Source organism: Pinus tabuliformis, chromosome 2_2 (genome assembly GCF_031772625.1).
Source record: "Pinus tabuliformis cultivar Carrire ecotype Pingquan chromosome 2_2, CPIR1, whole genome shotgun sequence".
NCBI lineage: Eukaryota > Viridiplantae > Streptophyta > Pinopsida > Pinales > Pinaceae > Pinus > Pinus tabuliformis.
This window is the reverse complement of record NC_142300.1, coordinates 74,379,768-74,406,401: the sequence shown is the minus strand read 5'-3', so window position 1 is coordinate 74,406,401 and position 26,634 is coordinate 74,379,768. Positions and strand designations below refer to the sequence as shown.

The 26,634-nt window shown below is 39.1% G+C and overlaps 1 pseudogene; it reads right to left on the bottom strand.

The window, feature by feature from the left end:
* On the bottom strand, positions 1–26,198 carry LOC149191510 (uncharacterized; annotated as a pseudogene).
* Positions 26,199–26,634: the final 436 nt, after the last annotated feature.

Below are 26,634 nucleotides of genomic sequence, written 5' to 3'. Positions count from 1 at the left end.
TCACAACAGAGTAAGGAAATCATACTTATCAGATTTAACAATAGCGTTGGAAGAAACAATGATTGGATTTCCCTTAAGGTGAAGCATAATATTACCCAAAATCTCTAGTACCATCTTATTGAATTCACTCTACTTCAACACTCCACCCTCATCTGCTTCCACCATTTTAAAATTTTAGAAACAACTCAATCCATTTGTATTCCCCTAGGTATACACATTCAAAATCGATTCATAGCGAAAAACAAACATATAAATTAAATGATATTGACTTCTTCAACAACCACAAAGGAACATAGAAATTAATTAAATGATATTGACCTATTCAACTACTCCCAATGTTGGTAAGCCAACAATTGGGCCTATCATTTCAAATGCAACACGAAGGTACTCTCTAGGAAAAGTTACCCGAGGGTCCTTGGGCAATGATTTCGATGTCATCTACAAAACCTAAACACCCAACAAAAAAACACAGTTAATTTGCAGTCTGTAGATGACGTAAGTTCACTGGTTACATCATATGTTGTTAATGATATTAGAATTATTGGTTGTGGCAAAATTACTCACCTTATCTACTGCATCTTTCTTCTTGACAAACTTTTGTATCGATTTATCATCGTAAATATTTGGATATGTGCCACTTGTTAGCACTTTGTAGTTTTCTTAGGCCGAAGAGGAAACTGCAGAGGTAACCACAAACCACTTTTAAAGGTAGTATCTAGCCTATTAGGCCCCTATACTACTAGTGTAACCCCTTATTGTTATTAGTATAGCCCACTTATTATATTGATGTACCCATGTAGTGCCCATATTGTTACTATTGTGCCCCATAGAAGCCCACTATTGTTATTATTGTGCCCTTACATTATTATTGTTATGTCGGCTCTGATTATGTTATGACCCCTTAGACTCCTATATATAGAAAGGAGGTCTTTTCATTTTATCATCCAAGAACTCAAGCAAGCTATTTATGAGAAGGAAATGTTGGCAATACTACATGCACTTAAAAAATGGCGACCTTACCAAATGGGAAGACTCTTCAAGGATGAGGATTTGGAAGCATTGTTTTGTGCTATTTCTATTATCCAACCAGATTGGATAAACGAAGCAAGGGATGAATGGAAGAAGGATGAAGAAGTATGGCCACTTATTCAAAAGTTGCAAAAGATCCCAATTCAAACAATATTGCCAGAAATTGAAGAGGAAGGAAAAATCATATTGGAACCTGGAGCAGTCACAGAAACAAGAACCCGACAGCTACGAAATTGATCAATTTCAGAGTATCTCATCATGTGGAAGAACTTACCCGCTGAATATTCCACATGGGAGGACAAGAATTTTATACAGAAGCATCAAGAACTACTCAAGCATTGAGGACAACGCTTTTTGAAGGAGAGGGGCATGTTAGGCCCCTATACTACTAGTGTAACCCCTTATTGTTATTAGTATAACCCACTTATTATATTGATGTACCCATGTAGTGCCCATATTGTTACTATTGTGCCCCATAGAAGCCCACTATTGTTATTATTGTGCCCTTACATTATTATTGTTATGTCGGCTCTGATTATGTTATGACCCCTTAGACTCCTATATATAGAAAGGAGGTCTTTTCATTTGTATCATCCAAGAATTGTTCATTTATGTAATGTAAAGGAGGTTGCCCCCTCAAAGAGGCTGAATTCTAAGGCGTTGATCTATCTTTTCTATCTTTTCTTGAGCTGGTTTCATAACATAGCCCTTCCAGCTTCAGAGAGGGTTCTCTCTGTATGATTTTTAATTTTGCTTTTTAGATCTTACGCTAGGTGTGAAAGGTCAAGGTATGTTTTTTAAAATTTTGGTTGTAGAATGAAAGAAAAGTCCATTGGGCATGGAGTCATAAAAATCTTCAGTAAGCAATCACAAATAAATAGAGTAGATGAAACAGGGCGAGGTAGGCAAACTCTTAGATATCATGAATTATGTGTGGTATGAATAAGGTGAATAAGCAGTAAGATTCAATTAAATATAAAGCATACTTAAATGAATTTTATATTTAATCTCAAAAGGAAAATATTAAAATTGTTTAACAAGCCAGAGGAAAGTACTGTAAGTAAATTCAGCTCTTAATCTTCTTATAACAACTAGGAAAGAACACCCATGTAAAAACTTACAAGGAAAAACACATTAACAAAGAGGAAAAAATCACCATTTATTTGCCACAAGAATCCTGAAACAATACTACCTCTGTATTTCTGAAATTGATTACTTCAAAATATAGTTCACTGCTTACAATCAAAGAAATATCTTCTCTTTTGCATAATCCAACCCTTTCTAAATCTTTTTACAAAATACTTATAGAGTTTCTTTTGAGCTAATTCGGACCTCAAAATAAATTAATTACAAAATAATATCTACAAGAAGATGTATATATTTCAAAAATAGAACTAAGTAATAGGAAATATGGACTAATTTAGATGTTTTATTCACACTTTGAGGAGAATTGTTGCTGAATGTAGCTACATTTCGACTTCTTCTATTTTCCTGCTCTTTAATTTGTAGAATTTCTATTTAACCTTATTCAATGAATTCCAACAATTTATCTCACCACCCTTCACTAGGAATGGATAAATTTACAATACCCTGAAATCTCTCATCTACTTCTGTATATGTTTGAAAAGTTGGTTTGTTTAGAAATATATGATGGATTTCATACTGAACGAAGAGATCATATTACAGTCCTTCCATGAAAGCTTCTCCACTTACTGTTCCTCTTACTTAAGTGAACTTTGATGTTTCTGCATCTATATTACACAACTGATCTTGATATTTTTCTAATGGAATCAATTTGCCATTAGAAGCTCATAGGGCTGGGAGTCCTTTATCCTACAATAAAGTAATTTTTTTGTTAAATATTTTCACTTGAAGTTATAATTATTTTCATTTGTTCTCCATGTCACACGGAATAAGTCAATCTTGCGGACAAGATAGACCTTCCTAGAATCTAAAGAGACCTAGTGACAAGCAAGCCAATAAAAAACTATCTTTCTCTAAATATGCATTTATAAACAAAGGCAAACAAGTGATTTAGGCCTACCTTCGGTCCAATGCAAGTTTGTAGAAGCCTCGCTCCTTCGATCCAAATGAGCTCCCTCGTTGCGAATCTGCAAACACAAACAAGAAAACAAATTAAATAGCACCTGAAAAGCCAATATCATAAAACATATTTAACATGAAGATCAAGGAATTCATGAAACAAATGACATAAGACAATTTTTTGAGAAAAATGAATCTGATTGTATTAATTCAAATCAAAGAAGAACTTTACAACCTGTGCCTTGATGCTGTACAAGCCCCTTCCAGGGTCCAACAAGAAGTCTCCTCTACTTTGACAAGTTTCACTCTCTTCCCAATGAAGCCAAAAAGGTATGTGATCTCTCCTCTCAAGCTTAACTAGGAAGTCTCAATTCCACCAGCATTTACCCTAAAAAATGTTCAGCTTCTAACCTCCTTAGCAACCAGCCCAATGCCTTAATTTATAGTGCAATGGAGGGAAGTTACTAGGTCCTCCTTCAAAGGGATAAAGCCCTCCTTCAAAGGGATAGCTCCTCTCATCAAGGGATTAGCTCCTTCTCTTTTGGGATGCATGAACTACCTAAGAGCGACCAATCCATGTCAAAATTCCTTCTAGAATCATCTAGAATTAACCCAAAGTGAGTTTTTTAGAATAAACTTGTTCCTTTTTGACTTTCACAAGGGGTCCGCACCCACTCCTTTAGGGACAGAGCGGGCAGGTCCGCAGTTTTTGTAAACAAGGGGTGCGGGACCGCAGGCAATAGTGAGAGAAAGTGCGGAACCAGAGCTTTGTTGATTTTCAATGTCTTTCTCTCTTTTTCAAAGCTTGACTTGAAGAGCTGAGGTCTGAGACTTGCTTAGGAGGACAGTACAAGTGATGATGGACCCATACTGACTGCAAATAATCATGGCGACGATATTTTTGTGTAACAAATTGACCCCTAAAGTGCGAAGTCTGTAGTAGATGAGGATTTCATTTATCATTTAGGAAGAGTGAAGTACTTTATCATTTCTAGGATCATCTTGTGGAGAGCCCGGTCGGAAACTGTAAAAACATTCAATGCAAGATATATATATATATATATATGAGATCATATCATCGCTGAGGTAGGCATTGCCATACTCAGATCAAAACTGACTTAGAAAACTATCTACTGCTATGATACAGGAATGATCTTGTAATACATCACAAGTAAAGACTCATGTGGACACAGTATGGACGCAGCCATCTATTTATGAATAGTCCATCATATAATGAATACAAAATTCCTCGCAGCTTGGATTGCGGAAACTAGATCCAGGGTCTTCATCTCTACTTCCCGAAACAATACGATTCTATCCATGCGAATGAATGTGTTGAAGTCGAACATGGTAGAAACCACTTGATTACCAGTCAATGATGTAAACTGTTAACAATTGTGAGAGAAACCACCAGTGATGTCAATGGCTCTCAAAGTACCCAGTACAATCCATGAGATGTGAATAAATGTGTTGATGTCGAACATGTCACGGAATCCTTTGATCGAAGGTCAATGATGCAACCTGGCGTCAAAGGCGAGAAACCTGCCATTGAGGCATGCAGATCCCAAGGTACTGACGATTTCTAGATCATCTTTTTAGATAATGAGCTTTAGTCGATAGAAAGCGATCCGTCGCATGCAAGCCCACAACACGAAATCATAGATAAAGTTGAAGAAATTTAGTTGCAAGGACTGACTCAGGGATGGTCAAGATGGATGACAGATATTTTGCAGATGAATGGCTTATTGGAAATGACCTCTTGAACACATAACGACACAACAGATGGTTTGGTGACAATTGACCCAAAGTTAATACCCAGAAACCGGCTGAAGACTTTTAATGTGGTTTGATCAACTGTTAGGCAAAGGATTTCCCAACCCAGGTGAATAAAAGTGTGGTGTTCAAGAGTGGTTACAAAGTATGACAAACAGGCTCATTTTTCTCTCTTTTCCCCCACTATTTCTGGCAAGTACCTCTTTATTTTTGACAAGCTTGAGGAGGATAAAATTTGCTTGATTATAAGCTCATCCTTCGGATGAGTCCAACTTAGTTTAAATTCGAACCCTAAGAAGGAGTGGTTCGTTCCTGTTTGTAATTGAACGGGTCCTTTACTGTGAAATTTTAACGAGTCCAGTATAGGAGAAACTCGACATTTTTCAATTTTAGAGAGTCTGAAAAAACTTAAGAAGACTCCAGGGTTGACCTTTTTTGTAAATTTGTGTCTCCCAAGCCCGAAAAAGTATAAAATGATACTTGAGAGAACTGCTTGATCTTTATGACCAAGGAGTACTTTTCGTAATTAGTGCCCCTGATCCAAAAAAGTAAAAAAGCAATCAACGACACATCATTTTATAACCAATATCGAATTTGAAACGACAACAATCCGGCAATCTTTTCATGTTTTTACGGTCAGAAAAGAGCTGTAAGTGGACTGTCTTTTTAGTTCTGTTTTAACGAGTTTAAAAAGAAAAACTCGGCGATCTTTTCATGTTTTAGGAGTCAGAAAAGAGATTAAAGGTGACTCTAAATGTTTTTCGCTGAAAATGATAGATTTTGCCTGAATAATCCGTTACCCTGAAAAAAAATGCAAACATTACTCATACTTGTTTGAAATGGATAAAAATGCTGCAAAAATTACCTTTCTAAAGTGAAACATAAACAAATTTGCAATTCATTTACTCAAAAAACTTATAAAAAGGGCTTTCGTCAATTCATTTTTACCGTTTGAGATTTGGGTGAGAAAATAGTGCTTTTGTTCAGAAACTTCCCGTGAAGATTGCGGAAAATCCAACCGTCAGAATTGAACGTCGTCTTCTCCAGGTAATCCACATCATCCTACTCTTCAATTTCGACCGTTTCATTTTTTGTTTTAGGTTTTTATTTCATTTTTTGGAGGGTTTTTAGGCTCAAAACCTGCGCGCGGGGGCCTGCAGGCGTAACACTGGCAGCCCGCGGACCCTGACTTTTTCTCAATGGGGAAAAAGTCAGGGGTCCGTACCTCCCATGTAGGCAAGGTGTGGATCCATGCACTGTCTCTAACAGAGAGGGTGCGGTCCTCGCAGCAAGGGTTTTTAACCCAAAAATTCTCAAATTTGACCCAAACAATTTAATTTCTAGCATTCTAATTTGTCTTTTTATTGGATGTAGAGTGTACATCATGCTAGATTGGCGTGAACGGGAGCATGAGGACGTGGATCTTGCCGCGTTGAATCACCAACCTTCGATTGATGCATTGAAGGCTTGTGGCTTGTACAAATTTTGGGCCATAGCTGGCATGAGGGCCCAGGTGGATTTCTTACAGTGGTTGGTAGACAGGTGGAGCATACAGGACCAGTGCTTCTTCATTGGTGGCCACTAGCTCGAAATCGAGCCGGAAGACATATACTTCTTGACTGGTTTGCCTAAGAGAGGCAAAGACTTGACTCTATTCGGGACTAGGCCAAGTGGCCAGTCTGTCGATAGCCTCCGGCTAGAGTTCTGCAATAGCCAGGCTAGAGACAAAGGGATAGACATTAAAACCATATCCCGTCCTGAACTCATGGTGATTGCATTTACTGTCACCAGACTTTGCGGGAGTGCCGCATTACATATTGCCACCGGATCCCAGATGCAGATGGCAGTTGACTGCTTTCGAGGCACCATCTTCAACTGGTGCGATGCTGTGTTGGCCAATGTCAAAGGTCAACTGACCAGAGCCAAGAATGGGCAATTGAAGACCTTTGGTTATGGGGCTTTGGTTGTGAGCTTTGGTCTGGAGAGGGTTCCAATGTTGATCCTGCAGCACCTTACTGTTGGAGCTGGGCTTCCTCGAGAGCCCAAACTGATGCGATGGGTTGCAGTTATGGCCCGTCATCTGGACGAGGGGACAGAGGTTGTTCGATTCAGACCTGAGTATTTCCAGTGGTTGGAAAACTAGGTTTTTTCTATTCAGGACTTCCCTTACGCTGGGTTAGATTTTCGTGGTGATCCAGACATGATTCTTCCACCAAGAGAGCAATGGGATGACTCAGGTAAAATCATTTTCAACATTTTCCTATTTTAATTTTTTTTATTTTTATATCGTCCCAAAATTGATAGTAAAAGTTTCAAATGCAGATGTGGGTCCACAGCGACCAGCCGCTCTCCGGCCTTATGAGAGGAAACAACTAGCTGCAGCCGCGCCAGCCCCACAGGACGAATCAACAGAGACCTTGGCCGAGTTGGAAAGTCATCTAGAGCACTTGACAGGAGACATTTCAGAGACCAGCATAGATGACATTCCTCGTCAACTTTAGCGCTATGTGATTTGGGTCCCAGGACCTTTTAGGAGGTTCCTTTGCAAAGTGGCCCGTGCAGTGGTTTCTTATCGAGATCATCACCAGTGATAGGATGATCGCCTATTGTAGGCACATATGACATTTTTGCTTTTTGTACTTATCATTTTTGTCGATCATAAGGTGTTTTTCAACCTATGATCGAGGACGATGTATTTTTGACACACTCCTACATATATATCACTATTACCGGCTTATCTTGTAAATCATGTTATGGAATGTTTTTAAATTTACATGTATGATTATTGCAAATGTCTATTTAACATTCGAGAAGCAATTGCATCTGCTAATGTATTTAAAGATCTTGGAATATGCTGATATTCAATATAATCAAATTCACGTTCCAAGAGACGCACTCTAAAAAATAATCTCAATAACACTGGATTTCTAATGGCATACACTCTATTAAGTTGTAATACAATGAGTTCAGAATCTAATCTCACTATCAAACTCTAAATCCCAAATGAAATAGATTCAGATAATAACTCAATCACTACACTATACTTGGCAATGTTGTTCGTTGTTTGACCGAGGCTTACCCCATGCATAGATACCAACTCGTCAGAGGGTGAATAGATAACCCAAGCTGCGGAAGAAATGTTCCATGTATTACGACAAGCACCATCAACGAAACCAATGTATGTTTGGAGAGGCATCGACATCTGCAATATCAAGAGTAAAACCAAGATAAGCAGGAATAATGACCAAAAACACTCTCTAAGCTAAGCACACTTTTAAAACTAAAACACACCAGCTAGAAAGAAAACTATCCTAACTACAAAATCTCCATACCCATCCTTTAAGCATAATACCTCTTCAGGTAAAGACCATTTCTGGGTTTACCTAAAGAGTCCCCGTCAAAGTCTACCAATTCATAGGCCCCTTTTGCTAGCTTTCGCTTGAAAACATAGGGACCATGCCACATAGGAATGAATTTTCCAGCGCCTAATTTATCATTAGCTTGATCGTACACTAAGACTAGATCTCCTTTCGAAAAATTTCGAGGGGTCAGATTTCGATCATACTGAGCTTTCATACGTTTTGCGTGAGTTTCGATCGCCAATGCAGCATCACGTCGATTCTCATCTAATTGAGCCAAGTATAACAAACGTTTTTCCTCTTCGGTAGTGGCTAGAAGTAACTCGATGGCCATTTGCAATGATGGGATTTCGCATTCAATGGGTAACACAGCTTCCAGACCATAAACTAGTTGGAAAGGAGTGAACCCTGTTGAAATTTTTACTGAGGTTCGATACGCCCAAAGCGCTGAAAATAGCATGTTATGCCAATTCGACCGATGAATCCCAATGATTCGTCGGATCATGATGACTAAAACTTTGTTGATGGATTCAACCAGACCATTAGCTTGTGGATAATAAGGAGTTGAACTATCGTGACGCAAGCCAAGCTGGCCTATAAGTTCGGTCATCATAACGTTTCGAAAATGATGCCCATGATCAGTGATAATCGCTTGTGGGACACCAAGCCTGGAAATTATATGATTGAACACGAAAATTGCAGCTGTTTTTCCGTCTGCCTCAAATGTAGGCATCGCCTCGGCCCACTTGGTAAAATAATCTACCGCAAGGATGATATATGCATGCCCCCCGGCCGAGTGAGGGTTACATGTAATAAAATCGATACCCCATTTAGAAAAAGGACCAACGACAATTATAGGGTGGAGAGGAGCAGGTGGAGCGCGCATCTTTCGATAAAAAATTTGGCAGTTGTGGCATTTTCGGACCGCGTTAATACAATCTTTAAACAAAGACGGCCAGAAGTAGCCAGCGCACAATATCTTTTGGGTTGTGGCATACCCAGACATATGACCGCCACACGCTCCAGAGTGACAGTCATTTAGAACCCTTTCAGCTTCCTCGTGAGTTAAACAACGTCGAAAAACAGAGTCCACCCCACGACGATAAAGAGTATCTCCAATAATCCTGAATTGTTGGGACTAGAATCGTATTTTCCGACGTTCTGACCTTGAAATTTCTGGCCGAAAGGATTGGGTCTGGAGATAAACGATGATATCCCCATACCATGGATCTAAAGTGCTGATGAGAAACAAGGATTCGTCCGCAATGGGCTCCTCCGCCACAGTTTCCGTGTCAGCACGCAGGAAGTCACACATTAACTCCGCAAAAACTAAAGATTTCTTAGACTTAGATTTTTCAAATTCCAAGTCGAACTCCTGCAGGATGACAATCCATTTAGAGTACTTGCCCCCTAGAAATTGCTTGGTCAAAATGTAGATCATAGGGTTGCAATAATAAATTACTGTAGTTTTACGTAGTAAAATGTAGTGACGAAAACGTTGGACAACTTGAACAACTGCCAATGCCAATTTCTCCACATGTGAGTATTTTAGCTCAGTTGGATTTAAAGTTCGACTAAGGTAATATATCACATGTTCAGTACCGAATTCATCTTCCTAAACTAAGACCATTCCAATGGTGGAATGAGAGGCGGCGAGATACAAGAAGTAGTCCTGGTTGTAGTTGGGAGGATGCAATAACGGTGCATGGGTCAACGCGTGTTTTAGTGCATCAAAATATTTTTGAGCTGTCTCATCCCAATAGAATGGAGTATTCTATTTCAACAACCGGGTAAAACCCTTTGTAACCTCGGCGTAGTTAGGAATGAATCGTCGTAAAAAGTTTGCTTTCCCTTGCAAACTTTGGAGTTGGCAAAGACTCGAAGGAGGAGGCAATTTGACAATAGCTTCGACCTTCGAGGGATCGACGTGAATGCCGGCTTTCGAAACAACAAACCCCAACAATCGACCCGTTTCTATACAAAAAACACACTTGTGTGATTCAACCGAATCCGATAATGCCTATACCTCATAAAGATTGCTCGTAGATGGATGATATGATCAGCTCGATGTAATGAATGAGCAGGCAAATCATCGAGATAGGGTTGCACAATGTGCTTGATGTCATGAAACGCATAAGACATGGCCCTTTGAAAAGTTTCCCCGGCATTCTTGAGCCCAAAAGGTAATTTGCAATAAGAAAATGTCCCCCATGGACAGATGAAAGCCGTTTTTGGTTGATCGGCAGGTAGAATATTGATTTGATTGTATCCGGAAAAACCATCCATGAAGGAGAATATTTCGCTGCCGGAACAATCATCAATGATTTGATTGATATAGGAAGTTGGGTAATTGTCCTTTGGACAGGCTCGATTAATGTCCCTATAATCGATAAATATTCTTATTGTCCCTTGTTTTTGTTAACCGGAACAATATTCGATACCCAATCCGTTAACGGGATCGAATAAATGAAACCTGCTTTGAGTAATTTTTCAACTTCTGCTTTAATAACAACAACTTTTCTTGGGTGAATCTGACGCAAACGTTGCCAGACGGGTTTAGCATCCGGGTAAGTCTTGATTTCATGAACAACAATTGCGGGGTCAATTCCTGGCATTTCCTCATAGGACTAGGCAAACACGTCGCAGAATTCTTGAAATAGGGCCTTATATATTTGAATTTCATCTTCTGTACACGAGGCACCTATATGAATGTTCTCAACAATTCCAGGCTTAACCGAAATGTCAATAGGAATAGTTCGAGAGATGTTTCGCAAATTTAACTCCGAATCAGAATTTTTCATTGGATTCTGAGGTTCCTTGACATATTCAGTTGTAAAAATTGATGAAAAATCATTTTCAAAACAATCATTCTCGGGTAAGAACGAAGATCTGTGATGGAGATCTTCCCATGGTAAATCATCTACACATAGGATTTCACGAATTTGCTCATCAGAGTGAACAAGTTCGGAAAACGTTGTTGTATCCGAGCTTGATGTGAAAAGTGATTCCTCACGGACCACATTCATTAAGTCATTTTTGGTTGAATATGGGTCGGTAAACGATTGCACGGCCTCATACGCAATTTCTTATGGACTCAAAGGCATAACATCACCAAATGAGTCTGTTCTCAGATTCAGAAGGAACGATCCAAGGATCATCATAAACAATTGTGTCTGACGAAATCATATGAATGGTTGCAAATGAAGACGATGCGTTGATCGGAGGAAAAGGAAAAGTTCCCAGTAAACCGACATCTTTAACTAGTCCTACTCCAACATCCTTATACGAGATAGTCATTTTTCCGACATGCTGAATACTTTCAGAAGAGGTTGGGTCGGATGAAAAATAAGCCAGCTGGTCTATTGTTACGATCTTTCCATTATGAGGAAACTTTATAACCCGAAAGACCGATGAAACGACAATTGTCATAGAGTAAGACCAACTACAACCCAAGAGAAGGCTGTAATCTAGAGGGGCATCAACCACCTCCACATCTAGATTAACGGTTTTTCCTTCAACCCCTATAGGTAGATCTTGTAGAATGCCAAAAGGATGAAACCCACGGCCATCAAAGGCCTTTAGAATCGTCGGGCATTGATTTAGTGAAGGAGAACCAAGCGATCATCAACACTGTATCGACATAATACACGTTGAGGCTCCCTCATCAATCACAGTCCTATGAATAGGCCTGTTTTTGACTATCACTGGAATCTGGAAAGCCATTTGATGAGGTAAGCGCAGGTACTATTTTCTAGATCGAAAATTATTAGGTTCGAGTCCTGAACGTCAACAACTCCTATAGCTGACAAAAGTAATTTACGCTGTGTTGGACATGATTGCAACACTTCCAAAGCCGACATTGCTGAGGGTGAAACAGCTAAATCCTCAACAATGTTATATTTCTGAGCCGCTCTCGCATGTGGATTGAAAGCTGACTTTTGAAGTATACCCTTGGCGGGCGGTTTGATTACCAAGTCTGGATTAGGTTTCTCGATCTGTAGTGGATCAGAACCGGGAGGTGAGGTTGATGGGTTAGAATGAGAAGATTCTGCTTCTTTACCATCAACAGGACTTTTACTACCATAATCATGTGATCGAGTCGCAATCCTAACATGGGACATCATCAATATGGGTTCTTCATTGGCACTCGAGGAAGAACCTATCATCTTACTGTCTTGACTTGGAAAAGGATCCTTCAAAACAACAGGCGTTTGGGAACCTTTGACATCTTCGCAACCTCTGCACGATGAGGGCAGTCTCTTGTAAAATGTTCTTCATCACAAATGAGACAAGGATAACAAGGTTTGCATTTTTCATCGTTGGATTCTGATTTTTCAGGTTTCTCTTTTGAATTCTTGTCCGTTTTATTTTTCTTCTTCCCTTTCTTCTTACCACCAGATTTTGATTTGGCTGTAGATGACTCTACAATGTGAATATCCGCGGAAGAATCTCCTGTCAAGGAATCTGGCAAGGTTATGATAGGAGAAGAATTCTTGGAAGACTTCTTCTTACTTTTAGTGTTAACCGTGCCAATCATACCATCAGCGGCATGAGACCCTGAAGGAGCTGCAGCGATTTGATTTTGCTTAGGAAGATCAGGGATTTTCTTGTGTAACGTACCTGACTGAGTATAAACCAAGTCAAGGTACTGTGCTTGAGCAATTACTTGCTCCTCAGTAACGACTCCGGCCTTAGCTACATCTTCAGTGATCTTTGGCAACAAAGATTTTAAAAACCATTCAGCCAAGATCTGATCTGGAATAAAAACCTTCACTAAACGCCGTCGACGTCTCCATTCATGAATGTGATCTGAAATGTAATTGGACGTCGATTGTTTTAATGAAGTTAGTAATTCTGTGCCATTGTCATATCTGACTGGAAACTGAAAATGAGTTAAAAACGAGGTGGCTAACTGACTAAAGTTATAAAAAGTGCCTCGCGGTAACTCAATGTACCACTTGGCCGTGAGACCAATTAGAGTGCGCTGGAAAATCCTTAGACGGATTGAATCATCTGAAATGGAGTTAGACGCACACCAGAGGTGATAAGTCATCACATGGTTCGACGGGTCCTCTCCTGATTTGCCTTCAAACTTAGGAATATCACTAGGCAACTTATTCGGCATTGGCGGCCAAAACATAAGATAATTAATGGGATAGTTCGTTAGGCGCGACAAGTCAGGCAAGTCCAAAGTTGTGATAAACGGTAACTGACGATTAGGGTCCCTAAAAATCTGGGTCATAAGACCAGCCCCAGGAGGAGGATATCCAGGATAACTAGGAATAGGGATTGCATTTGGGATATTGTATCCTCCCGGAAAACCAGGATTAACCGGACCGTACTAGGGTTGTTGAGGTTGTTGATATGTGTACCCAGGGTACGGTTGATACTGATAGGCTGGCTGCTGCATAACAGGACTGAATTGATACTGTCCCTGGTATGGTTGATAAGTAAATTGTGGTTGACTTGTGACAACCGTACCTGAACCAGGTTGTCCTACAGGCATCTGAACCGAAGTTTGAATCGTAGATTCAGACGGAGGTAAAGATGTCTGAGGAGTAGATACAGAAACAGTAAAAACCGGAGCTGTCGATACTCCAGAAGTAAGTGGGGTAGATTGAACAGATGTTGCGGCAGTTGCAGCAGCCATTTGAGGCGGAGTACGAGGCATACTAGGCCCAGGCTGAGAAACTACCGAAGGTACAGAAGTTTAAATAGTAGACTGGACAGGTTGCTGGGGTGTACCAGAAACTAAGGGTTGTCCAGTTTGAGATGAAAACTGTACATTCGGTTGCAAAACCTGTTGAGTTTGCAATGGATCCCACACTAAATTCATTCCGGGGTACGGACCCATAACAGGTTGAGAATATTGAGGACCATAACCGGGTTGAGGGTAGGGTTGATAATTCAAAGGTACATTTCCCGTTCCTTGAACATATGATTGACCGGAGGGTGGTTGGAAACCTTGATTCGAGTACTGACCTTGAGGTTGATACCCTTGAGGCACGTACTGATACTGGGGTTGACCTTAAGGTATAAATTGATACTGGGGTTGACCTTGGGGTACATATTGAGTCTGGGGTTGACCTTGAGGAACGTACTGTCCCGTAGGTATGTACTATCCTTGAGGTTGCCCCCCAGGCGCAAATTGGGTACCTTGAGGTTGCCCCCCAGGCGATAATTGAGGATTTTGAGGCTGCCCCCCCGGCGGTAACTGGCCACCTTGAGGTTGAGGATTAGGAATAGTACCTGACATCATGAGAATATCTTCTACACTCAACGGCTTAGTACCATTGCTTCTAGTTAATAACCCTTGTTCAATGGGTTGAGGAGATGCTCCCAAAAAAGTACCAGAAAGTGACTGATACCCAGAGGGAACAGAAGGACCTCCGTACAAAAAGGATTCTGGCAATTGAGTAAACATGGACGACTGTCTTGACATATTTAACGGAGGATAGTAACCTCTAGGTGTTGGGTGATAAGTAACACGAGGTGGTGAAAAACTTAACCCTGGGTTTTCCAAAAAATTAGTTAAAGAAAGATACCAAGCACTGCTCCTAGGTGGCCTCTAAAAAATTGATTCACGCTCCCTTAGCTCAATAGCAGGTTGATTTTCAGGGATAGGGTTGCCTACTTCTTCTTCCGGAGTAGCAAGTTATTCGATAGCTATAAGTCCAGAAGGAAGATTTTGGGTAATTATTCTTTCTACCCTGGGTGAACCAGGACCACTAGAAGCTGGAGAAGCAAACCCTGATGTTGGAGTAGCAGCAAATTCACTTTCAGGTTCGGATATTTCAGGTTCCTCACCTATATCACTAGTAGATGAAAAGCTACCAGTAACTTCAGAAACAAACACTGATTGTGGATTATAATTTGCTACTAAAGCTTGAAAATCAGGATGTACCACCAAAGAAGGCTCTCCTTCTTCAGGTGACCCAACTCTACTGTCTTTAGGAGTTACGAGGGCTCTTAACCCTTCAGGCTGGCTCGGTGAAAACTCAGGAGGTTGGCCCCGAAGTCTACGGGACTTCCTCGGTAATTCAGCCATGATTAAAATTTTTTTAACTACTTCACACACAAACAAAGTAAAATCTCAATGAAAACCACCTAAAGCCTCTAAAGAACCAAACAAATTTGAATCACACGCCTAAAGAATCTAGGAGATCAAACACACGCAAACAGTAACTTTCCGTACTGAAAACACTAGTTGGTGATGAAGCCCAACGTCGCAGAGTTCAATACAGAAATGGCGGTTGGAACAGTTACCCCGACAACCTGCTTAATGAATAGACTGGCACAAGTTCCTCCACTAAACCGTCTCGAGTGAAGGAACCCCCCAGAAAATCCAAGTGAGTCTAGCCGACGTTTTCTCCAGGTACAGTGGGATCTTCCCACCACTGTCACCTTAGGAAGAATCGTAAAGAATATGGTCACTAAGGTTACCAATTGAAACAAATATACCTGGGGGAACAGTCTACGATCTGATACGCACGCAAGGGCAGAGTAACAAGCTCAATCCCCTTGAAGGCTCCTTGACATAATCCAAGGTTTACCAACAAGTGACCCCAGGCTCCTCGACAATGGTTAATCCAAGGTTTACCGTTTTTAATACGTGAATATCTGGCGTCGTTCCCAATGAGGAAGGATTGATTCCCACACTGGTTCGGACACGATCTCGTGCTTCTCCTTTAAGAGGAGCTTTCCCAGAGCATAAATGCAACAATTGGATTTCTCTCCTACCGCAAGATACAGCTACTTGTTTGTTTTACTGTCTTGGAGAGTTAATTACTCCCTACTCCAAGACACTAGCCTAAGCTATGTTGGTGTATCAGAGCCCTAGAAATAAAAATATTACTAGATGAATTTTACTTTAAGCGTTATTTTTATTGGTTTTTATTTAAGTCAAGAGGTGCGGAGATGAAACTCGTGGTATGAAGACTCGACTCAAAATCACTAAAAAATGCACTTAAGATGATTAAACAATCTTTTCCCTTCAATGAACTTCTAGCTAGGAAAGAGTTTGAGAATGCAAATAATTATAAACACAAATCTTTCTTAACAAACAAATTAAAGGAAGAGCTTTTTGTCCTTTCCAATGCACTCAAAATGAGACTAGTTATTTTCACAAAAATTTCCCTTTTCTTTCAAAACACTCAACCACTACAAAAACAAACTTTTTCCAAAAGAGATTTTTATTTTTTATTTTTTATAAAACACTCAAAACTATGGAAATGACTAACTTTGAGATCTATGAACTATAAAAACCTATTTGAAGTCAAAGCTTACAAGATGCCTTTTTCAAGGATGTTTTACTTAGCTAGATGTAAACTAAGGACCAATTTATGCAAAATCACAAACCAGTCAAAAAACAGCCAATTTTTGTTTTCTTTTTTAAAAATGAAAATCCAAAATTTTAACACAAGCTTTTCAAAGTTTCGTAAAGAGAAAACACAAGGTGGATTCCTCAACAAAGGTAGATTTTGCAAATGGTCCGACTCATAAGAAGGCTGGTAAAAACCAAGGTGATCTGAGGCTTCTACAGCTTCTAAGCTCAGAGCTACTATAAGAACAAACTGAAAACCAAACCCAACAAGCAAAACTTCTAAGAATTTCACCTAAAACCCTAACACCAATGAAATTAACTCAAGGAAAGCTTCTGACAGGTTATATGCAGGTCTGGGCAGGGGATAATAACATCTAAACAAAACTAAGCTGACTAACAGAGAAAATCTTAGGTTTTCCAAGATTTTGACAGGGTCCGTAGGCCCACAGTTAACACAGGTGCGGTACCGCTATGTGCTAAAAGCAAAAGTGCGGATAGGTCCACACTATGTTAAAAGCCTAGGGTGCGGTCCTCTTCCAAAGTTATGAAAAACAAAAAATAACCCTGGATCTACTAAGTCTACCCAATTCCACACACAACAAGCCAAAAACAGAAACAAAAACACAGTTTCTCAGGTCAAAGTAAAAACAAGGAAAAAATCAAGTCCCCAGTGGAGTCGCCATTTTGTCACACGGAATGAGTCGATCTTGCGGACAAGATAGACCTTCCTAGAATCTAAAGAGACCTAGTGACAAGCAAGCCAATCAAAAACTATCTTTCTCTAAATATGCATTTATAAACAAAGGCAAACAAGTGATTTAGGCCTACCTTGGGTCTAATGCAAGTTTGTGGAAGCCTCGCTCCTTCGATCCAAATGAGCTCCCTCGTTGCGAATCTGCAAACAAAAACAAGAAAACAAATTAAATAGCACCTGAAAAGCCAATATCATAAAACATATTTAACATGAAGATCAAGGAATTCATGAAACAAATGACATAAGACAATTTTTTGAGAAAAATGAATCTGATTGTATTAATTCAAATCAAAGAAGAACTTTACAACCTGTGCCTTGACGCTGTACAAGCTCCTCCCAGGGTCCAACAAGAAGTCTCCTCTACTTTGACAAGTTTCACTCTCTTCCCAATGAAGCCAAAAAGGTATGTGATCTCTCCTCTCAAGCTTAACTAGGAAGTCTCAATTCCACCAACATTTACCCTAAAAATTTTTCAGCTTCTAACCTCCTTAGCAACCAGCCCAATGCCTTAATTTATAGTGCAATGGAGGGAAGTTACTAGGTCCTCCTTCAAAGGGATAAAGCCCTCCTTCAAAGGGATAGCTCCTCTCATCAAGGGATTAGCTCCTTCTCTTTTGGGATGCATGAACCACCTAAGAGCGACCAATCCACGTCAAAATTCCTTCTAGAATCATCTAGAATTAACCCAAAGTGATTTTTTTAGAATAAACTTGTGCCTTTTTGACTTTCACAGGGGTCCGCACCCACTCCTTTAGGGACAGAGCGGGCAGGTCTGCAGTTTTTGTAAACAGGGGGTGCGGGACCGCAGGCAATAGTGAGAGAAAGTGCGGAACCAGAGCTTTGTTGATTTTCAATGTCTTTTTCTCTTTTTCAAAGCTTGAATTGAAGAGCTGAGGTCTGAGACTTGCTTAGGAGGACAGTACAAGTGATGATGGACCCATACTGACTGCAAATAATCATGGTGACGATATTTTTGTGTAACACTCCATCTGTATCATGAGGTTCTTCTTTGTTAGGAATCTCTTCACTTCCATGACTATGCATGTTCTGCCTTGAATTTGGAGTTCTTCAAGCTCCTCCTTAGTTTTGGAACTTAGCATTTTAATAATTCTGTGTGCTTCTGCTAGCCTGTGTTCAATCTCAATCTTTGTTTGTTGAACTGTTGTCCTGATGTTCTGCACTAGTTTCTCCCGCTCAAATATGATCTGAATTGATGACCATAACTTTGTAATATTTGCATTTATATTATGCCATATGCTTCACTTGACCTCTACCAACATTTGAGCTATTAAAGACTGATCCTCATATTTTTCAATCTGCTGAGTTCGTTTGAAGTTTCTTTGCACCTATGCTAGATATGCATTATCATCTTTGATTTTTTTTCCTACATCTTTTTTAGTGCTTCCATTAACTTCTCGTTCTCCCTGTTTGTTAATGATAATTCTCCAAAGCTCTCACTAGCTTTTCAGAAAAATATGCAGTGAATGGTTCTATTGTTTGTTGTACTTCCTGTTGTACTCATGTAACTATAGCTGCTAATTATTCATTTTCTTTTAACAGTGCTTCCATGTCCGTTTCCATTTTCTGAATTTGAATGTTCTGTTCAACTATTAATTTGAACAATTTTTCCTTTTCTATCTTCAGATTAATTATTTCTTTAGCCTGAGGGTGTTCTGTGGTTGGAAGCTTGAGTTTTTTCCTTAGAGCTTGAATATCTTCATCTTTATTTTTAATCATCTCCTCAACTTCTTTGATGTTACTAGGTTCATATCCTAGTTTAATCACTAAATCTTCTAAAGCTTTGGTTCTAATGTTTTTGGACAAAGATGACATTCGCTCTATCTTTAGCTGTCAATGCATATTATTTAAAGAGGCCTGCAAATTTGAGGCAGCCATGGATGAACTTGTTAGTGTTGAATAGATCATTTCACCTGCCTGTTTATGCAAATCAATTTGATGAATTGCATGAAACGTTTTGGTGTCAAAAGAAAACATTGAGGCTTTGTAGTCTTCTGCACTTTTAGGGATTGGAACTGTAGGTTCCAAAAAGGACAATTAGAATTGTCCCGTCTCTATATCAACTGCAGACAACAACCTGTCTTGAGTAGTAGCAATTTTCTTCCAAAACTCTGAATATGTTGTAGCCTTCAATGCTTCATTCTTCTTCTTGATCTCCCTCTATCTAGAAAAAATGTTCTGTTGTGTTGCAATCTGAGATGTAGAAGACATAGGTGACTCTATTCTCTCCTAAACATATGGAAATGAAGTAGTGGGAATTCCTTTCAAAACCACTATGGCTTGCTCCTATGAGCCCTTTGCTTTTGAGGATTCCCCTTGAATATTTATTATCTGAGCATCACTTTTAGTGTCAGTATTAGTATTGGTCTTTGGATATTTCTTTCTCCTCTTGAAAACACGAAAGTATGTAGCTTGAGATCCTTAATATGTAGGGAACATACTTTCCCTTGGTCTTCTAATTTCTTTATCCTTTGGAATAGGAGTTTGTAGAGATGTTTGACTGACAATTTTCTCTTCAGCCTCCTATTTTGTGTTCTCTGTCCACTGCTATTGACAAGGTTAATCCTCTCCGTGGATAGATAAAATCCCTCTAGCCCAATGAGTCGGTATAGCAACTGGAGTGACAATCAACTAGACATCTTCCTAAGTTACAATTGAAAAGAAGAATGAAGGAGATGGCCTATCTCGTTCTGATGCTATTCTGATTTCCTTTGTTGAGGACTCTGAACCGTTTGTGTCATGGGCTTGTTCCTCAACTTCTCTCAGTGTTTATGCACCTGTACAAGTGATCAAGACACAACAAGGCATGCCAAAACAAATATCAAATCCAATATCAACCTACTTAACTGATCAAGGAATGTCAATCTAAATGATACATGAACATATGCATTTTGGGAAGATGAACCAATAGTTGTACATTATTAGAAAATAAAGGAATTATTACAACCAAAGCCTTGATGTTGATAAGCTCTCCTTGAGTGGTAATCCAAGTCCAAGCCAAGAACTCTCCAAGTAATTGTCTCAAGTCTGAAAAGAGTTGAAAGGGGACTCCACCTGGAGGAACGAGTGGTATAAAAGGATAACAACTAGTTCCGGAAATGATAGAACTGCTCAAAACATGTAATAGTCAAGAGGCTGGCTAATAAGATCACTCATCGCAAATGTTCCCCAGGCAAGGGTAAAACAACCAAGTGAAAGCATATGATCAGCCAAAGAGATGGTGACGATGGAACGAAAAAATCAAGGTTCATTTGGAAAAAATCGGCTTATAAAAACGACAATCACGAGATGTAAAGCGGGAATGGTTTCATTTTTACACAAGATTGAAACATTGGAAACTATACTTGAGTATACTTGAAGATGGTTTCATTTTTTCACAAGATTGAAACAGAAACAAATTGTGCTTGGATTTGGTTTCATTTTTACACAAGCTTGAAACAGAAACAAACTATGCTTGAGATAAATTTGCATTCCCCCAGCATAATGTTTCAATTTGAGGTACATGCCCCCCAAGCTTCATCTCATTCACCTAAGTAGACTACTAGTTACTAACAAGTGGATGGAATGAAGGTTCACTTACGAGATCAAGTGAAAGACTCGACTGGGATTTTACGAGATCTAATCAAACGCTCGAATTGGAAGGGGATTTGTTTCATTTTTTAATGAGCTTGACACAAGTAAAGGAACTCTGATCACGGAGACCTATTTCATTTTTTAACAATGTTGACACAGTAAAAGAACTTCCCTCATGAGAACCTATTTCATTTTTTAACGAGGTTGACATAGTAAAAGAACTATCCTCATGGTCCTTGTTTCATTTTTTAACGAGCTTGACACAAGACAAGGAACTCTGCTCCAGATCCCTTGTTTCATTTTTTAAGGAGCTTGACACAAGACAAGGAACTCTGCTCCATATCCCTTGTTTCATTTTTTAAGGAGCTTGACACAAGACAAGGAACTCTGCTCCAAATCCCTTGTTTCATTTTTAAAGGAGCTTGACACAAAGATAAGGAACTATGCTCCAAATCCCCAGCAGAGTTGCCATTTTGTTGACATGGTTAATCCTCTCTGTGGACAGAGATAATCCCTCTAGCCCAATGAGTGCATTTATCAATTGAAGTGACAATCAACTAGACATATTCCTAGGTTACAATTGAAAAGAAGAACGAAGGAGATGGCGTACCTCGTTCTGATGCTATTTCGATTTCCTTTGTTGAGGAATCTAAACCGTTTGTGTCATGGGCTTGTTCCTCAGATTCTCTCAGTTTTTATGCACTTGTGCAAGTATCAAGACACAACAAGGCATGCCAAAACAAATATCAAATCCAATATCAACCTACTTAACTGATCAAGGAATGTCAAATTAAATGATACATGAACATATACATTTTGGGAAGATGAACCAACAGTTGTATATTATTAGAAAATAAAGGGAAGCTTACAACCAAAGCCTTGATGTTGATAGGCTCTCCTTGAGTGGTAATCCAAGTCCAAGCCAAGAAATATCCAAGCACTCCTTCTCCAAGTCAAATGAATAGCCTCTATGCACAATCTTAGCATAAGGGTGCAAATAGACATAGACCCACAAGCCTCTAACCTGACCAACCAACAACCAACCATTTGGGAATGTGAGAGGATGAATATATAGGCTGGGAAAGGGATTTAGGATCTCTCCAAATATAGGATTAGGCCATTATCTCGAGGAGGTAGCTCATAGGGATAAGACCAGGAGGCAAAGTTGGGAGAATTCGACATCATCTACGCTAAACAACCTCCAGCTCGTCGCTCTGGAAGCTTCTAGATCACAAAGCTTCTCATCATCTTTGGGAAATTTCCTTTTTGGGATCATAATAGGTATACAAGTAAGCATAGAGATGTCATCACGGGTCGAGTATAATGCAATGTGCAATCATCGCGGTTTTAAGTCTCATAAGAGCGATGATCCTTAAATTAGGGTTTTAGAGCTATTTCCTTTAGGGGAAGCTCAAGGCATTTTCCAATCAAAGTCTTTAGGAGGGATTTGAGTTGTATACATGAATGAGTACACTGCATAATGGTCATGTTTCGGGCACTTCGGGGTATGTCACATGGAAGTGCAGGAGGTGTGACAAAAAATTGTGTAACAACTGCTCCTGATTGGCATACTACTCTATCTCTGGTCTAGGTGTATGTGCATATGGTGTGGTATTCTACTTGACTCTTAGTCTTGAAATTATACCTAATGGATCATAAGACCATGTGAAGCTTCGCTTAAATTTCATTTTTTTTAGTATTTCATCCACTTCCTTTAATGTTGCTCTGGTAGTTATAATATAAGGCCCAACATGTGCCTTCAATTTAAATTGTGCCTTCTTTTTACTTGATACAAAATGTAGTTTATCCATATTTGACATATGTCTAATGTATTCCAAAGAAAAAATCCTTACTGGTACAAATATTGGTAATCTATAGGGAGGAAGTTCACACCCATATATTCGAATCTCTGTATAATTCTGGTAAAGATACTAATCTCTAACCTTAGCTTGTTCTGTAAGATGCAAAACCTTTTTGATCTCTGGTGAAATTCTTGGTATAATATTGCTACTAAGAAGACACAAGGATGTATGTAAAAACCGATCCATAAAATTGTTGAATGAATAATCCTCTGAATTCTTTCTCACCAAGGAAATCTAGTGAATGACAGATAGTGTACTTCCTTGTTCATCCACCTTCTGTAACTGGATCTTGAAACTATCTGCTTGATAGAACAACATTATATATACTAGGATTGACTAGTGTTTGAATGCACCTTCAACTTTAAATTTCAGAAATTGCTTATGAACAACATCTACTAGGTATTGACTGTAATTAAAAATGATTGATGGCTTTTAACCAATTGAAAATAATGACAAAAACCCTAACACTACATCCGCCCATTGGTTAGTGGGACAACCTAATAGGAAAGTAACCATGGAAATAACTTGCCTTGACATTTCAAGGAAAATAAAAGCAGAGTATGGGGGATTATTCCTAGGAAATTTAGAATTCTCAGGCATAAAACATTAAAAAATATGGGGTCACTGGGGAAAGGTAAGCTTTTGGTATATTTCCATGAGTGCATAAGTGGAAAATGGGTGTAAAGAAGTTTGGGAATTAATTTGAAGTGCTAGACAGATAGTTTCTGGGGTAATTGAGAATAGGATTTCATTGTTTTGAGCAATTACCGCTTTCTGGCTGGGGAGGTACCTAAGATGATGACATGTAACGAACTCTGGTAAAATATAAGTCTGGGAAAGGTAAACTGAGGTAAAAATGATTCCCAGATACTTAAATAATCACTATTATCTAAAAAAAATTGATTCACCCAATTTTGAAGCTTATATAAATCAAATTCACACTGAGTTTCTATTATCTTATACTGTGTGTCAACCAAAGGCAGTTCATTTAAATTGGGAATAGAGGGTAATACAAGACTCTCGACGACCAATTTCACTTTTCCCTTATGTGATGTCATTTCAGATTGTAAAGAGCCTCAAAGGAAATTAACTGATTTGTACTTGATTGATAATAGAAGAGGATTGCGATTGCAGAGGGCACTGGTGCACTCGAACAATCTCTGGGTGTGAACCTGCACTGATACAATGAAATGGAAAAGGGAGAAATGTTGGGAAATGCAGGGTTTTGAAAGCGACAAGGGAAAGAAAATTAACGGTTAAATTACCATTTTTGGAGCGTCACAATTAATGGTTTAAATGTTGGTGGGAGTTAATGACCAACATCAATATTACTGTTGGCAGGAAATTTGGCCAATGGTAATGTGACGTGGGGGGGGGGGGGGGAGGCGAGGTGACATTGACGAAATTGCTGGAGTGGCGTGCTATGAGTGGAGTAGGATCCAGTGAGAGTGGGGGCAAGTGGAAGCGAGAGACAGTTTTCGGGGGGGGGGGATTGGATGGTAAGCGGTAAAGGAGGAGAGGCCCTTCAAATGCCTATGGGGACTCCATGTGGTCGATAGTGGTTTCAAACAGACCAATTTTCGGAGCCCCCTCCTCATTAACCTTAGGGAGGTCGGGGGGGCCTGAACATTGTTCCCTGCCATTGATTTTAGCGGGGATGATCTTATTCGTCCAAAAGAGCTAGTTCTTTATTAGAAAATGAAAAAATGTCATGTCGACTTTTATTCACCATCTAAACCATACTTTTGCTATTTTAATCAAGATTTAATGATAATAAACAACACAACTTAGGCGAAATTCTGGCTAGCGCGCCCTTTTGAGGATTATATTTCATTCATTTTTCTTTAAATACTTATTTTATTCCTCTCTTCATTTTTTCTCTATTTTTCTTTTTCAATGTTTTCAAAGTTTCTATTTTTCTTTTTCAGTTTTTCTTATTTTTATTTTTAACAGCTAAACAACTTAAAATGAAAAATAATTTACAACATCCCATTGGGATAAATGACTAGATAATCATACCTTGATCACTGTATTTATAAGGCCCTAACATCACTGTCACCAATAATTTCTGCAACCACGATGCCACTTCAAATACCACATTGCAGAGTGCCTCCAAAAATTCCTCCTTACTCATACTTGGCTTCAAATTATTAGCTGATGGAACCTGTAGGATTGTGTAGTCAGTTTTACTATATTCTCCATCACCTGCAAGCAGATGAGGATGAGTATTATGTGATTTCAAATGAAAATGAGGTTAGAGAAAAGAAATTAAACAAATTAATTAATGTGGACTAGCCCATGGATCAAACGCAAGAAACATGCCATGATCCATTGTAATCACTACAACAAATCCCTATGACTAGCTCCATTTTTACTTCCTTTTTTCTTCGAAGGATTGTTTTACTATATTTTTCTCCACTTTTTTGAAAAGTCGACACTGTTTATTGAGATGCTGCTATTGTTGGCATTATTTTTGTATCAGTGAAAACATTTAGGCGCTAAATTAGGTATTAATAACACCAAAAATTGCACCAGAAATAACACCACGAATTGCACAATAAATTAACACCAAAAATTTCCCCAGAATTATGATATAAATAGCACCAGGAATTGTGCCAGAAATTTACGCCATAAATTGTGCAAGATTTATCTCCTTGTGTAGTGCCTAAATGTCTGCCTTGGTTTCTCCCTTTTGAACTCCAGATTTAGAGCCAGATGTGCCTAAATAGTTAATTAATTGAGGTGTTGTGGGTTAAGTGGATAGGGGCTTTGAGGATTATGGGACTTAGGGTACATGGATTAAGGGTTAATGGATTTGGAGTTAGGGTTCAAGGGATTAAGGGTCAAGAGATAAGGGATTTAGTGCTTATGGGTTAGGTAGTTTAATGGTTAATGGCTTAGGGATTACAACTTAAGGGATTAATTTTTAAGCGCTTAGGGCACATGGGTTTATGGATTAAGGCTTAAGTGTTTAAGGGTCTATGGCTTAGGGGTTAGGGGATTTAGGGATTTTGTGTTAAGGGATTAGCAATTAACTAGGGTTGATGGATTAAGGATACTTAATTTAGGGATTAGGGCTTAAGGATTCAAAGGTCAATGTAGGCTTAGGCATTAGGGGATTTAGGGCTTTATCAAAACTATCTTGAAATGTCATGGAACATCTTCCAACACACCCATCACCAATGTCATCCACCTATGGCTAACATTGAAATTTATTCAAACTATTCTTGTATGCGTCGAAATTTGACATGGTTAGAGACTAGACACATGCCTTGATAATGTGCGAGGGTTTCAAGACTAAAGAATGCTTGATGTACCCAAAAAATATTTGAGATCATCCACATTTCCATCAACATTGATTTTTCAGTCTCATTTTCATCATTCCCATCTATGGGATCTTTGTCAAAACTCTCTTGAAATGTCATGGAACGTCTTCCAACATGCCCATCACTAATGTCGGTCATCGACGTTGCATGGTGAGAAGTAAATCGAGCCAATGTTGAAATTTATTCAAATTATCTTGTATGCGTAGAAATTTGACATGGTTAGAGTAGACACATGAGCTGACGATATGTGAGGGTTTCAAGACTCAAGGATGCGTGACATCCTCCCATAATATTTGAGACCGTCCATGTTTGCATCAACACTCATCATGTAGTCTCATTGTTATCATTACTCATTCCTATATAAGTAATGTTTGTCAAAACTCTCCTGAAATATCATGGAATGTCTTCCAACATGGCCATCACCAATGTCATGCACTGACACTACATGATGAGTAGTGAATGGGGCCAACGTTGAAACTTATTCAAACTTTTCCTGTATGTGTCGAAATTTGACATGGTTAAACTAGTCACATGCCTTGATGATATCTGAGGGTTTCAAGACTCAAGGATGCCT